A 13204-nucleotide genomic window follows, 5' to 3' on the forward strand; every position below is an offset into this window, starting at 1 on the left:
CCTCTTTCCAATGCCACCAGTCTGATCGAAATTGGATTCTCTAAGAAAGATTTATGCACAATCTCCCAAGATGACCTAATTATAGACCTTTCGAGAAGAGCAAAATTCTATGAAGTGCCACGTGTCACTGTTTCAACCTTTGGATATGAAAAATGCACACAAGAAACTAAAATCTGTCCTCTTTCTATACCTTCTTACGAAATTTCAATCCAATCCCCAGAGAGAAAGTTATGATGATTTTCCCCAGGTCACCTGTTTTGAATGTAATTCAGGAGTCTACAAAAAGACCAACTTCCTCAGATCATATCTCCGCAAATATCACGCGAAAAGCTCTGAAATTTGGACCCAAGGTTTAGCGCAATTTCTTCTCAATTGGGTTTTTTTTGCGACTTCTGAAACATCACAGAAAAAACGTTATAGCAAAAATGCCACGATGACCTGTTTGGAGCAGCGAAACCCTAGAATCCAAAGCTCTGATACCAAATGTTATGAAACTAGCTCAAGAAAAGATAGAAAAGATAGATCAACGCCTTAGAATTCAGCCTCTTCGAGGGGGCAACCTCCTTTACATTACATAAATGAACAATTCTTGGATGATACAAATGAAAATACCTTCTTTCTATATATAGGAGTCTAAGGGGTCATAACATAACCAGAGCCGACATAACAATAATAATGTAAGGGCACAATAATAACAATAGTGGGCTTCTATGGGGCACATTAGTAACAATATGGGCACTACATGGGTACATCAATATAATGAGTGGGTTGTACTAATAACAATAAGGGGTTACACTAGTAGTATAGGGGGCTAACACGTGGTAACCAGATAACCACACTGCCATTCACTAAGATGTAGCAAAAGTGATCAGGCCGGCTCGTGATGAGACCTCCTGTTCCAGGGATAATTTGGCTATCCAATGGATCATAACCTTGGTGTGGTGGCCATAATGGGAATGTCACTTTGTTACAGCCTTATGAACATGGTAGGCTGGCTCGTAATGAGACCCCCTATCCTCCATCTGCGAACAAAATTTTGTTGTTATTACACATTTTTATGATAAAAAGAGGGAGGCTCAGTACTCCTTAAGAGTAGGGATGGTGGAAGAAGTTGAACATGTCAATAGAAAAAAAAAATATACCCATAATCTCATTTATTATAGACAGAGAAGATTATAACCAGGAAGGGTGGAACCAGCATGGTATTAAGATGATCAATCAATATCATGTTCAACAGAAAACAATGCAGTAAAGTAATATATAAATAATTGTGTCCCTTTTGAAAATAAGCTATCATCAAGGAGTTGTCCTATTAAAGATCATAACGTGAATGATATTAACTCGCTTCAATAGAATCCATAATTCTTGTCCTTATAAAAGTAGTGTACTTCATGCCATGAAAGGGAGTCAGTAAAATGTGGTTGAGATGAACTAGGAGTAATCCTACAAGAGGAAGGAAAGGGTCGCTCTCAAAAATATTCCCAAAGTGTTGCTCTTTTGAATGAACAGCAAAAACACTCAAAAAAAGTGTTATTCCTTGTAGGGAACAACAAAGGAAATGCACACAAAAAAAACCAAAAATACACACCAAAAAGTGTGAAAATGGAAATGTCGTTCTTTTAGAAAAAGGAACAGCAAAAACTAAAAGTGTTGTTCCTTTGCCGTTCCTTTGGAAAAGGAATTGCAAAAACGAAAAGTGTCGTTCCTTTGGAAAAGGAACAGTGAAAACGCAAGTGCCGTTCCTTTGGAAAAGGAACAGCAAAAATGAAAAGTGTCGTTCCTTTGGAAAAGGAACAACAAAAACGCAAGTGTCGTTCATTTGGAAAAGGAACAACAAAAATGTAAGTGTCGTTCCTTTGGAAAAGGAACAGCAAAAAAAAGTGTTGTTCCTTTGGAAAAGGAACAGCAAAAATGAAAGTGTCGTTCCTTTGGAAAAGGAACAGCAAAAATGAACCGTGGAAAAGGAACGACAAAATGAACCATGGAAAAGGAACGGCAAAATGAACCATGGAAAAGGAACAGCAAAATGAACCGTGGAAAAGGAACGGCAAAATGAACCATGGAAAAGGAATAGCAAAATGAACCGTGGAAAAAGAACGACAAAATGAACCGTGGACCCAAAAGGTGCGATTCCTTTGGAAAAGGAACAGCAAAACGAAAATGCTGTCCCTTTGGAAAAGGAACAGCAGAAACAACAAAAGTGCACACAAATGCTGTCCCTTTAGAAAAGGAACAGCAAAATGCACAAGCATAAAATGCAAGCATGCAAAGAAGGAATTCGTTGTTCACTGTATTGATGCTGAGGATGAGTTATACTTTGAGTGAAGCAATACCTGAAACACAAAATATAAGAGAAATTAGAAAAGAAACAACAAAAAACAGTATGTAAATAAATAAATTAAGTTACAACAGCTATGATGTTATGTCAAAAAAATGATTTATTTGAAAAATGTTTTGGTAGCAAAGACATGACATGAATCTTCAAATGGAAATCAATTCTTCATTTCTTCTATTATGAATCCGTTGGGTAATGAGTTGGATGAAATTCCTTTGTTTCATTTAAAATTTCTTTCAAGAATCACTCGTCCATAAATTGACATTCTTTTTCTCCTAGGACCTGCAAAAAACGAGTGTCTACCTGCAATAAAACATTAAATCATGGAGAAAGAGAGGTGCACGGCTCCCCTAATCCAAGAATTATGCAAAAAAACTAACAAGTAGTTACTCTGTAGAACAAATCCATGGAGAAAAAAACAAAGTAAAATTTATTTGTCACATGCGGGAGAGCAGTGGTAGACCATACTAATCAGCAGTGTTTTAATCACAACTTCTTTGTTTTTTGTCCAAATTGATTGATTCTAGAGCTAAATGAGAGATAATTCAAAGGTGTATCTCCAATAGGAACAGGTTTCAAAAATTCAATGATATGATATGTCAATTTTAGTTAGAACAACCTGCATTATAGAGTCATTTTCGATTACCCCACTTAGACCAACGGTTGATATTTCAAGCATAATTTTTTCGTTTGATGTCGGATTCAAATGATTCAAATTGGAAATGAAAGTAGATTAATTTTTTTATCTCCAATAGAAATAGGTTTTGAATAAAATAAGAATTGATAGGTCAAATACTGTAAGGAAAAACCGGAAAGACATAGTTTTAAGGGTGCTGATTTACGATAGACAGTCAGTATTTTTATCATAACTTCCCCATACGATATCAAAAATGAATTATTCCAATTTTATTGTGAACTAGATTTATAGGGGAATCTACCATAGTAACAGGTTTTAAAAATTCAAACATTTATGCCTCCAAAAACTGACTGTCCCAACTCTGTTCCTGAGCTGCCCACTAGACACCATGTCAATGTTTTGTTTCTAACTTTTTCGTTTCAAATCCAAATTGAGTGGTTCAAATTGGGTTAGGAAGTAGACATCAAGGGCCACCTAGGGTAGAAACAATTTTTAAAAATATTCACTTTTGGTCCCTCAAAACATGACTGTCCCGACTATTTTTCCAGAAAGTTCATCAAGCCCGCAAGCCAAAAAAATGATATTCAAGCATTTTTTCAAATTGGTGATAAAAATGAAAATAAGTGTTTGTAGAAATTATTATTTCTATTATGATTCATCTACATACACAAATAAATTGAAATATTTATCACCGATGTTGATTTCGATAGCGTGTTGCAACAAAAAAACAACTATTTTTACAAAAAAAACAAAATGCATTTATTTATGTCCTTATTTTATTTTATTTTATTTTCTCCACTATCCTACTCTTCTTTGAGAATCGAATATGTTTATGTATAAGAGTATTTCCAGTGGAACCATTTTATAAATAAGGCCTCTAGTATGCACATACCCAAATTTGAAAAATACGTGTTGATAAAAATTAGGGTATGAGAAGCCAACTTCCCTTGAAAAGATGGAGTCAAAAATTGTTGAAGTGTGGAGCAATGTTGCAAACAAGTGATGGAGTGAAACCAATCTTCAATATATCCTTTATTTTCTTGATTTCCCATATCCATCATATCATGAAGTTCTTGAGCTTTTAAAATGGTTTGTTGATGCAAACTAGAAGTAAGTTCATTTTCTTCCATAACTTCTACAATTTTTGAATTTGAAACATTCTGAATCTCATTGTAAGTTTTCTCTGATGGCGCATGTGAGATAGAATGGGTGGGAAGGGTGGGTAAATTTTGCAGTTCAACACTGTAAGTATGTTGTACTGGTTTATTGCGGTGAGGGTGTGGAATTAGTTGAGCAGGAAATTCAAAAGTAAAAATGTTGGGCAATTTCTTACCATAACAGAAGATGTTCTTCATGTGTTCCTTCGAAGCTCCTTCTTCCAATGTTCCTGTCAATTAGTTAGTGAAATGGGTGGTGCTTACATCACCACTTGAGTGAAATTATGTGATTTATTTTTCAAAATTTCTATTTTTTCCTAGTCATTCACACGAAAATTCAAACATCTATCTCTACCCAACAAAGCAACAACAAATCTGTTAGGAAAGCGGACAGTGGAGCAGGGCTTTTACATGCTCCGCACGCAGGTTCTTACCTTCCGTTTTTAAGATCCAACTCTTCCCTGACAGGCACTCATGAGATTCACACTACTCTTTAGAAATGGCTACACTCTCCCCGGCAACGGCGCCAAAATGTGGAGCGATAAAAAGGTGTCTTTTAAACTCCTAATTACCTTCACATTAATTATCAACCCAGAGACGACTTTTTATTTCAAGAGTGTACTCAATCTGAGGCGGCTATTTACTCAAGAGTAATGTTTTGTAGTATAGTGCTTAAAAGCTACAAAAGTAAATGAATGCTTAAGAAAGAAATCTAACAATAACATAAACTCAAATGCTCTGAAATCCAACTATTCACTCAGCAAACATCAATTGAGGATACAGTAGCAATAACTCATTCCTCTAGAGATTGATGCAATTGAAATCAAACCAGAACAAGACAATCAATCTGGGAACGAGGAAGCAATAACCAATGTTCTCTACAGTTGACAGTCCTGCTTTAAAGCAATCAAAAGGAAATCGAACTTGAACTAAAGTTGCCATTGAAAGTAAACTAGGAAACCTCTTTAAAAGCAAACTAGTGCAATTAATCAATAGAAATGAACAACAAAGTAAATGGGTGCATGTCTACAACTTAACTACTTCAAAAGGCTAAATCACACCAAGCATTGCATGAGTTGAAGGTTTGGTAGCAATAACCCATTCTTTTCATAACTGATGAGAACAAATCTGAGGTCTGGAAGCTAGTTAGCAGATGTTGGGGCTCACTACAGCCTGAGATCGTCCTTGATGAATATAAATGAAATGGCAAGTAAAGGAAATAACAATGAAATAGAACAGCACATCAGCCAAGGGTTTGGTGGCAATAACCTATCCCTTTCATAACTGATGGGAGCAGATCAGAGGTCTGGGAGCCAAATAGCAGAAGCTGACACTCACTACAGCCTGAGTCTGTCCTTAAGAAATGGCAAGTAAATGAAACAACAAATCAGCAATCTTGAAATAGACCAGCAATTGAAATGAAACAACAATTCAGAAATGGAGCAGCAACTAAATATGAATGTACAACAATCCAAATCAAGCACGCAACACACTTATCATTAAAAGGGACAGTAATCCGAGCTTCGATACAATATGCATGAATCACATTTATAAAGTAATAGCAATTGTAACGGAACAGCAATCCCGAATGAACAACAGTCACAATTTAAGAATACATCATATAGTTGTACCGATTTAGGAACATACAGCGTGGTTAATCTGTAATCGAATGACAATCTGTAAGGAACAACAATGTTATATCAATTATCAAAAGGAACAACAATGCGATACAAAGTTAAAATGATAACATAGCATTCCTGTTACAGATAACGATAGTATCCAATCAAGTATATCTAATAGCGCTGATATGTAAAACAATAAAGTGCATCAGATTACTGAACAGAGTAAAAGAAAGAAATCAAACCACACATGAAGCATAAAGATATAATACAGCAGTAGCGTACTCCACCAGAGGCTGGGCCCGTAGCCGCCAGCGGATGCTGCTGGGTTACTTCAGGATCAAGGATGAAATCGCAACTAGATTTATATTAAAATATCATAGCAGAGTTACAGTGGATTACAACAAGAAATCTCTCAATCTCTCAGCCATTATCCATTCTCTCTGCCATCCTCAGTTTTGAAGCTCTAATTCATCCTCAATTCCATCATTCGAATCCCTCTGAAATCACACCCTCTCTGATCTCTGTTGTGATTTAAATAAAGAGAGATCAGAGAGCAGTTACAATCAAGATAAGTACAACATGATTTCTATTACAAAATTAGATTGTTTCCAACCAATTGATAAACAAGAAGATATATTTCCATCTAGCTTCAATAAGAGCAAGACGAATTTGGCTTTGCAACTGAGATTTGGAGGACGGCCGCAACAACAAATCTGAGAAAATCGTGCTCAAAGAACCCTGCATTTCTCTCAGTACAAGCTGAATTTGCGCAAACCGCTCTTTAATAAAGTTAGTTGGGTCCGTTCTGGACAAAACCCATGTTCCAGATTTTCCAGATTCTGCTTCATTTGCTCAGAATCTCAACCGCAAAACCGTCACTTTTTATTCTAGTGAATTTCTGAGTTGGCACTTTTAATGATCAAGTCTTCAATCTGGAAATTATCTTGGAGGCTAAAAATGGTGAATAATGTTACAACTGATTTATTAAAACTATCATTGATAAAATCACGCATAATCATCAATTTATTAGAAATAAAGGAGAATAAATAATATTCATCCATAAGAGCATAAATCATATATAAAATGGATTTAAATGATAAATTATAATAGATGATATAATAGAGAAAAGTAAAAATGGATGAAATAAGTGTTACAAAGTGGTCGTATTCATGGCCCAACACCTATATCCATATTAACCCTATAACTATCATGTGTTGAGAGGGATCCAATCTCTCAAGGTGCAACATTTCCTCAAGTTTTGCACTAGAAAAAAAAGTTTGTGCCTTGAGAGGTTGGATCCCTCTTAGCGCTTGATATATCTGGGGTTAAGATGGATCTAGGTCGATTAATATGAAACTAAAGTAGTTTTTATTTGATATTATAGTCTTAAAAATTAAAATTTCTCTTCAAATGAATTTCAAATTGGAACTAGATCCAATTAGATTCAATGAATAGATTTTTTAAAAATACATCAAATAAATTTTTTTATTAAAAAATATATTTTTAAAATTACTAATTATTAGAGATAAATAATGAAAAGTTGGCTCACCTATATTGTGCCATGTGAGGATGAAGAAGTATTTAAGGAAGGATAGCCTTTCAACCAATCCTTAACAACCTTTCAATTCCCTATCAGTTGACACAATTAAGATGACTACAATAAAAAATTGACTCATATTATTGTAGTACTTGTTAGGTAGTTGTCTTTTGTTCTTAGACTAAATTACTCATTAATGACAGTCACTTTTAGTTGTATTACTTATTATCTAGTCACATATTTTAACCTGTTACTAAATTAGTGATTTATGTTAGTTGTTTTTAGGTTGGTCACATAAGACTGCTCATTTTTTGCAGTATTTCACTTGGAAAAGCTATGGTGACTAAATTTTTTGGTCACCTAGTCACTAATTTCCCATTTTCTACTAGTGAATGTTGTCGAATTTGGCTGTGACTTGTCCTACAAACTGCCACGCCATGCTGACGTCATATACCTCATCAAAACCTAAGGGGAAATTCAACTTTTGCCATGTTTCCTATAGAGGAGAGACAAAGGGTCCTGTTGGTCCTTTGTTTTTCAATGAGTTCATTTTGTAATTCTCATTTCCCACATTCCTTGTTGCTTTGAAAATAATTCAATTTACAAAGACTTACGATACTCCGAGGTTCTGAAATTCCATATGCTCTGAGTTTTTGATATCGTGTACCGATGTTCTCTGACCTCTGATCAACCCTTCATCCTTTCTCTCTCCTGACCTCCAAAATTTCAATCCCCTAGTATTTTAGTCTTCTGAAATTCAACTCCTGATATTTGACCCGCTCCAAAAACCTCAAGACCCTGACTTCGACAATCCATAACTTTTGATCCAAGATACCATTTTTAGAATTCCACTCACCATTAGAAAGTTATTTCATATCTATTTCCAATTAATAGGGTTTGATTTAAGCTTTGATCCCATCTTCTACATGAGAAATAGCTACAGTGCTCTCTGCCTTAATGGTGGTCTAGCTGACATCAATTCTAGCATACCAAATTCCATAATCTGACAATGTCAATTATCCAACACACACGCACGCAAACACATACACACATATTATCATAGAAATTAGTTTATCTAAATTAGTCTATAAAATTGTGTTTAAAATTAATATTATTCTCGTAATGAGATAATAAGGAATGGCTATATTCTTGTACATTTCAGGGTAGTACGTAATTAAAAGTATATGGTAGATAAAAGATGAATTTTAATTATTATTTTAAACTATAATAGTTTATTCCAAATTATATGTAACTCTATTGAGTAATTATGAAAAAAAAGGTTCAAATAATGGAAAAGTGACTACCAACTTAGGTAGGGAAATATACAATATCAAATGTAGTCCTAATAGTTAAATAAATAAATATAAAATACTTAATGTATTCCTAATAACAAAATAAATCTAGTATTCTAGTGTAATCTAGGTAGAATGTAGAGCTAGGTTGATTAAAAGAATGGTATTCTTATCTTTTGTGTTTAAATTTAAAAAATAAAAGAAAAAAATACCTAATTCCTGCTATCCATAATAATTGGAGTGTATTTTAAGTATTATAATATAAAAATTGAATTCTCATGAATTAAATTGGATTGAATTTATGTGTCAAGGGTTATTGAGTAACGTCATGTGTAGAGAAACAAAATCATAGATCCTTCATGATCAAATATTTTATACTATTTCACAAATGAGTAAATAAGCTAACTCCAAAAAAATATGGTGACAAAGGAGGATCGATACAAAGTAATTGTCACATATCTCCTTGACTCTAATGAACTACCTGAGCCTACCCGGAAAAACTACCACTAGGTTCCATAAGTTTAATTTTTTTTTCTTTGTTTATGGGGAAGATTCACATTTAACACAAGGGTTATGACCACTTATTAATTCTGCAACTATACTTATCTACATCCTCTTACAGTTTTTGCGGGTTCATGATGGGATCTTTAGAATTCCTTATAACAAACATGGCATAGATGCTTGAACCACAATTAGATGCATTTCCAACTAAATTGTTCTACATGCCCCATAGTCTTATGTAAAAATTACAATAGAGATACCATATAATATTAAATTCAATGGTCATTCGCATTATGATCATCTCAGAAAGAAGTCTTAATGGAATCGTTATACTTAATTTACACTGCCATCATCATTAAGCACAATTTTATAATTTTGTGGAAGGAAAACTAGTCCTAACATGTAACCCATAACATTTGTTAGTTAGTTTCCCCATCAACATTTAATAACTTAATTCTAATGCAGTTAACCTGTCCATGCATCAGAATCATAGTTAAATAACACATAACTACCCAACCCTCATGCAGGGCATTACATCATAATTCACTCGCATGCATAAGCATTTATCATCTAACAATAATTCCTTCTATATCCCTTCATTAATTTAAAATGATAACCATCTTTAGATTCAAAAACTATCTCAAATATTTATGAACATACCATAAACAAGTTAGTGCAAGTAGTTTTACCCACATTAATGGCCTCATGCGAACCCTATCAGCAGTAAGATAGTTCCATAGCCACAATGATAATAGCCACCTAATAAGCCTCTACCACTAACTTTACTTTTAAAGGTAATAGCATAACATAAATAAGGATGAAACCATTGGCATAGTTACAGTTTACACAACCGACACGTCTTATGTAATATAAATACAGAATCATTATCTAGATAACACATAAGTTAGAGGTAATACATATCCACTATCCCATACAGATCAACATCCTATACTCTTCTCCTAATTTAACTTGAAACCACATTAAAATTCATAAACCTTATATGCATAAAATACAATTCTTTCAATATCAATATATAACACAACATTTATATAACTGAAACAAATAATAAGAACAAAAGGATAAGAGTCCAACATAAAACACATTCCACGCATGTGAATCCATCTAAAACAATCACTTGGAGGGAACACCACCACCCAGCCATGAATCACCTTTGATTCCCTACAAGCCGAAGATATTTCCAAGGATCAATTGTCCTCAATTGATCAATGCACTGGGTATTTAATACCCTCCTTCATGATTTAGCTACCATTAGTGGCATCCCGCTTTTATGGATTTTTCCATTTGCCTAGGTCTTTTTCAGAAAATCTCGTTTTTATCTCCCACAAGGCTTTTCCACATAAAAGCTTCCATTTATCTCCCACAAAGATTTTATGTCCAATGGATCTTTATCTCCCATCCATCTGATGGATATCTAGTCCATCTAAGAGTATCTAGAATCACATCAAGAAGTTGTATCATGAAATATTCATCTCTATCCCTTCCTCATGGGATTTTGCAAGCATCTCCTCTCTCTTGGTGCTCCACCCTCCAAGTTATTTATTTTATTAATTTATTTAAAACACATTTTCTTTTCATATTACATACCACCTAGCTTTCCTCAGCTTAGGTTTATAATAGTTTAACCCACAAAGGAGGGTATCAAACCTAGTTTTCCTCTACTTAGGTTTACAACATTTACCACACAAGGGAGGATATCACACCTAGATTTAACTTAGCTTAGGTTTACAATAATTTATTACACAAGAGAGTGGTGTTACATACTCCTCCCCTTCAATTTTACACCATCCTCGGTGTATCACTGCATCATGTCCTTGTTCACAGGTAGTTGGTTTCTAAATCAATAGCTTTGATGGCTCTGCCATCTGCTACAACTTTTCCAATGTAAATCAGTCACAAGGAGTGCTCCCAGCACATCTCCTTCCATAGCTACATCGGTCTTAAGGAGTGCTCTCCTTTCATAAATACATGTAACATTTTTTTCAAACTATTGTGAGAATTTATAGATGCAAAAATTTAACTATGATAAATATCATAATATGTTACTTAATATTATTAAAGAAGCTCTTTCTTATCATTTATTTTATCTATAGAATGCATGCTCTCTGCTTGCATTCTTTCAATCCTTTGTGTTCTTTGTTGAACACCTACTTCTTGTAGTCTCTCTGCATACAATACATCAGTTAGCATTTTTCCCACATTAATATGCCTGCAATGTCATAACGTATTAGTTCATATAACAATATATATTCACCATATATATATATTCTTCATAATTGTATGTATTCCGAACTGCGATTAACCACAGTTACTTATCCCAAACTTACTTTCCTTCATCTGGGTAATCTCCAAGTTTGTTTACCTAGCCAAACATCTATCCAATTGCTCTATGAATACATGAACACAAGGTATGTTATACACACCAATACACATTTCATTTTTCAACCTTGTAGCATATGTAGTCATTCAGTCCCATATGTATTGTTGTATATATTCCATCTATGGTACAACCTATAATACCATCCTCATGGTATCACCTGCATGACATAAACTTTATCCACATATTTTTCCACCATGTTAGTATCATACCAAAATTCCTTTACCTTTAACTATGTTCAGTTTTCAAGGACCTTTTATGATCATGGTTCATCTATGTAACTAAGAAAATTTTATGTCGAGTGTAAATCAATTCCAGATATCGGTTGCATTGTATTGTGTTCATGCATATTTTCATCTTAATCATACATTCTTCTTAATGTTCTAAAGAAGACTATTAACTCATAGATTTTGAAGTTTAATATTCATCAGATCATTAATTCATCTCGTATATTTTACTATTTCCCTTTTATGCCTCAACATTGTGTTGGCCATGCATAATTCAGTGTAGTTTACATGAATTATTTTACTAATTTTAGTTGTAAGTGTTTATGATCTCAGGGTATTTACATGTTAGCTCATCCTCAACATTAAATTACCCTTTACCAAGAGATGAGTTATCTATTTTATGAATTCTTGTTTGAATTAAGCAACCTTATGTTGTCGAGACACCTCATAAATGCAATCCAATAAGAGGACCTCTCAAAATTTCTTTCATTTTTATTTATATGATATCAATCTATTTAATTGACCCAGTGGTCCATACCATTTGTGCCACTTCATCCACTACTATGATTTTCACTCAAGGATACTTATAGGTTCTATTATGTATATCTATCAAAAGATGCATATGTCCTAGAAATATGTTTAAGTTAAATTTCCCCTTAACCATACTTTCTTCCAAACGAAGAACAAATCACATTGTGTGTAGACGTATTAATCAAAAGATTAATTTGAATGACAATTTGTGCAGGTTATATATCCTTATACTATAACATGTTCTCACCATCCTCTACTTTGTTATTCTACTTTGTTTAATCTCTGACCAGAATCATAGTCTAGTTTTATAAGAATTGTGATTCTTGCATTCATGAAGGCAACATATGTAAGTGTGCCACTCAAGCAATGATATCTTCCTCCGATATGCATTACTTGTTATTAATCTTAAAAAAAATCGAACAACATTACTTTTAAGGCATTTTCTTCCTATTGCATGGTATTATAACGTTTTTCATGTCAGTAAGATTAATAACTTTCAATTTCCTCGTCCAGCCTGACTCCTAACATAGTTATGCATACTTTTCTTATTTACTATTGACGCATAACAACCCAAGAATGTATGCTAACAAAATATAACTTCATTTCAGTTCAAGAAACTCAAATCCCCTGCATGGAAGAAAAACCAAATGTCTACATGCTATTCATATTTGTAAGCATTGACAACAACATAACATTGATTCTACAAGTCAGAAACCACCAATATTTGCTCAACACAACTATGCCCAACATCTAAGCAACAAAACATACAATATATCACAACACAATAACAGCTCCGCCGTACTTTACCAATATAATGATTAGGTCAATCACGCTCTTTCCTTCTACATCATACTCCCCCTTAATAGGCATTGGGGTAACCAACATCTTTATGATTGTTGAGCAATGACTTTTACTTTCTTTCAACATATAAGAGACTATCAATATCAAAATTTGTCAGGAAGTGCTTACA

This window comes from Pinus tabuliformis, chromosome X (genome assembly GCF_031772625.1).
Source record: "Pinus tabuliformis cultivar Carrire ecotype Pingquan chromosome X, CPIR1, whole genome shotgun sequence".
Lineage (NCBI taxonomy): Eukaryota > Viridiplantae > Streptophyta > Pinopsida > Pinales > Pinaceae > Pinus > Pinus tabuliformis.